Source organism: Ailuropoda melanoleuca, chromosome 9, assembly GCF_002007445.2.
Source record: "Ailuropoda melanoleuca isolate Jingjing chromosome 9, ASM200744v2, whole genome shotgun sequence".
In the NCBI taxonomy this organism is placed as follows: domain Eukaryota; kingdom Metazoa; phylum Chordata; class Mammalia; order Carnivora; family Ursidae; genus Ailuropoda; species Ailuropoda melanoleuca.
Genome location: NC_048226.1, coordinates 50,666,288 through 50,670,259, shown reverse-complemented (window position 1 = coordinate 50,670,259; position 3,972 = coordinate 50,666,288).

The following is a 3,972-nucleotide window of genomic DNA, read 5'->3' as shown; positions in this document are numbered from 1 at the left end:
ACGTACAGCTACTGGGACCTGGAAGGACAGACTCATGGAGAGAAGGCTCCTTGAGAGGAACAGAATCCTTCCTCCCTCCCCACTCCCTACCACCACCATTGGAGGAACACCACCAGCTTGAGGCAAATTTGAAAAGAAGGAGTCAGGGGAATCATATCCTGACAACACTTTACTTTCTCTCCTGTCTGTTTTCCCATCAGTTGAAGCCAATTGGAAGCCAGTAGGTGCAGGTACCCATTGACTGAGTACACAGGTTAAACTCTCACAGAAGAGAGCAGGGTAGAGCAGTGTGGAGAATGGGTCTAGAGGGGCAAATGGAAGACACTCAGCACTCAGTAATTGGCTCACAGGGAAGCATCATCCATGAACAATTTTCAGGCAATTTCTTTCCTTACAGAAGTGTCAGCTTTGAGCATCAGAACACTTGAAGAACCAATTATTTCTCTAGGTAGCTCCTCCAAGTACCCGCCATTGCTATTAAGAAAACCTGGAGTTCTGTGAAAGCAGGGGTTTTGCTTGTGTTGTTTACTGACTCAGACCTAGAACAGTTCCTGGAACACAGTACTCGTCTATTTGTTGAATAAATGGAGCAGAAATAATAGCGTACAAATACCTGATGGTCACCCTCCATATTGCTCCATACTCGCTACCAGGTATTTGTGTCTCCTCCCCCCCTCTTGGCCCAATACAGCTGCAGTTGCTCTGTAAGACTTTGCTGCTCTACCCTCCAAGGAGATAGTCCTTTGGTAATGACACAATTCCCCTCTACACTCACTTTCCTATTGGTTCTTTTAACTCCATTGAACACAACTACCTACTTCAGGTAGATTCAGGTATCTTTAGAATTGATTCCATTAAATGAAATCTTGGAGGAAAAAAAAGAAGGCAATTTCACTTTTAGGGCTTCAAGTGACTATCTTCCTCTTGGAATTCTGTAAGGAACAAATATGGGAATTGGGTTTGCTTAGCTAATCGGCAGAAGCCTGTGGAGGGGGATTCCCATTGGAATCCCTGGGTCTGGAGCGGGACCTAGGAAAGGAACCGCTTCTGAAAGTACAGTGTTGCAGGAGCTCACAGGGCAGAGTCAGCGGGACGTTTGTTTCCTGGCGGTCAGGCTGCTCCTGAAGGCAACTGTGGGGCTGACAGAAAGCTCCCGCTGTGATGCTGCCAAGTCTCTTCAGGAATCTGGGACCTTTAGAGCTCAGCTGCCTCCATATCACCCCCTTTGGATTCCAAGGGGCTGCAGACTCTTAGAGGTGGAAGATGGGGAACCCCTTTTGGTAACCTGCACTGCCATCAACATCAAGATAAAGATCTTAGAATATGGAAGACTTTGTGATAGATCCTCTTTCTAACTGCCTGGCCGCCTCCACATTTATCCTATCCCTCGCTTGTAAAATACTCCTCAAAATGAGGCCAGTTGTTTTCTGTCATTCAGCATCTGTGTAGTAGTGCTGTCTACCCCTTCTGCCTCCGGTGGGGTATCTGTCAATTTAATTAGGATGATGGTTGAAACATCCAAGACATTTGGGCAATCCCATCTTTTTTGTTGACCTAAATAAATTAATGAACTTCCATTTTTATACATTAGGAAGTAGTGTATTGCAACAGACACACATATCCCTAACGACACACATCTGAGTTTCACCAGACACTGAAAACTTACCCCATCCTTAAACATAATCCATCTTCCTGAGGATTATCACTTCTTTTAAAATTTAGTACCATCCACAACCCAACATGGTACCTGCCCTTGCTCTCGACCCTCACCTAAATCCCAACGTCAACCCGTTCCTGAATGAGTAAATGAATTAAGGCAAAAATGAGTGACTTCATCACCAAGCCTAAAACTCTACATGGACTGTGACCATCGTTCCCAGAGGGGCTGCTTAGCTGGGGTCATAGGTGTAGATTTGGGCAACAAGTTTTTGAAGGACAAAAGGATGGACTTTGTATTCAATGCAATGATTTCCAGATTTAAAAGAATGTTTTTCTCCAAAAAGGCCAAAGAAGGGTCAGGCACCAGTACATTCCTTAAACAGAAAAGTAGCCTTGTAGACAAATCTAGGATGATAAATGCCACTCAGAGGTTAACTTAATTACTCTTCCAGCCTGACCTTGACATCTTTTCCTGCACAGTATTGCCTTTGATTCAAGAGCACTTGTTTTCCCATTTGGTGTTTGGCATACCAAATACATGCATAAATTGCTACACTAGAAACTAAACCCAGGCCTTTTTGAATTCAGTAATTGTTTTTGAAAGTCTAAGCAGCTCTATCCTTAGAATTTTGAGAGACACACTGTCTGTTCTTTGGATGCTTTCTTTGAGGGTACCAAGACTCCTGAGGACCTTGACCTGAAAAGATGTTTTAAAATATTTGACTTTTGAGGGGAGGAGTTAAGATGGCGGAGGAGTAGAGGACCCCTTTATCAGCCAGTCCCCTGAGTCGAGCTGGATAGGTACCAGACCAGCCTGAACATCCATGGAATCAGCCTGAGACGCACGAAGATACATCTGGATCTCTACAAATGATCATCTCCAGTGCTGAGTATTGAGGTACGAAGCGGGGAGCCGTGAAACCGTGCACAGATAGTGGAAGATAAACGGAAGGGGGAGGGAGCCGCTGTGTTCAGGTGCCAGGAAGCGGTAGCCACCTGCATGGGGAAGCGGGCGGACTTGCGGACCGGCACCCCTGAGACAGCAGACTGAGACCGTGAGCCGGGAGCGCGCGCCACCAGGCATCTTACGGAACTCCGGTGTGCTCACTGGATCCAGACTGAGACTGGGAGCTCCGGGAGCACACGGGGTGGCTGGCGGGGTTAGAAACACAAAGGACAGAGACACGCCAGCCCTGGAAGTGAGGGCTGGGATGCTGGGTGTGGGGCGCACATCCTGGGATGCTGCAGGGTTGAGCAGCACCAACAGAGACAAGAGTTAAAGTGGCCAGAACATCAGTGGAGAACGGGCTGCAATCCCTCTGTTCTGAGACAGAGGCTGAGATTCGGCCACTGCTGCTCTGACTCTCAGAAGAGGCACAGCAAACCGCCAGGGAAAGCCGCCAGAGAACAAAAGCCTAGAAATACTGGCTCACAGTGTGCCCATCCCCATCTCCCCTCGCAGGGGACACGGAGGCTCTACCCAAACAGGGTTTCCTGAATATCAGCGCGGCAGGACCCTCCCCCAGAAGGCAGGCTGGAAAATCAAGAAGCCCACACCCCGGGGCGTCCGGGTGGCGCAGTCATTAAGCGCCTGTCTTCGGCTTAGGGCCTGATCCCGGCGTTCCGGAAAGGAGTCCCTCATTGGGCTCCTCTGCTGAGAGCCTGCTTCTTCCTCTCCCACTCCCCTGCTTGTGTTCCCTCTCTCGCTGGTTGGCTCTCTGCCACATAAATAAATAAATAAATCTTTAAAGAAGAAGCCCACATCCCTAAGATCCCTATAAAACAAGGGGCACGGCCTGGGAGCCAGTCAATAATTTGGGTTCTGGACAACCCCGCAACCTCTCCTCATCAGAATGACAAGAAGGAAAAGCCCCCCCCCCCCAGCAAAGAAAAGACAGTGAGTCTGTGGCCTCTGCCACAGAAATAATGGATATGGTTGTAACCAAATTATCAGAAATGGAATTCAGTGTAACAATGGTCAAAATGATGAGTAGAATTGAAAAAAGTATTAACAAAAATATTACTGAGAATATACAATCCCTAAGGACAGAAATGAGAGCGAATCTGACAGAAATTAAAAATTCTATGAGCCAAATGCAGGCAAAACTAGAGGCTCTGACGGCCAGGGTCACTGAAGCAGAGGAACATATTAGCGAATTGGAGGATAGGTTAATAGAGGAAAAAATGAAAATAGAAGCTGGTCTTAAAAAAATCCACACCCACAAATGTAGGTTACAGGAGATTACTGACTCAATGAAACGATCCAATGTCAGAATCATCGGCATCCCCGAAGGGGTGGAGAAAAACAGAGGT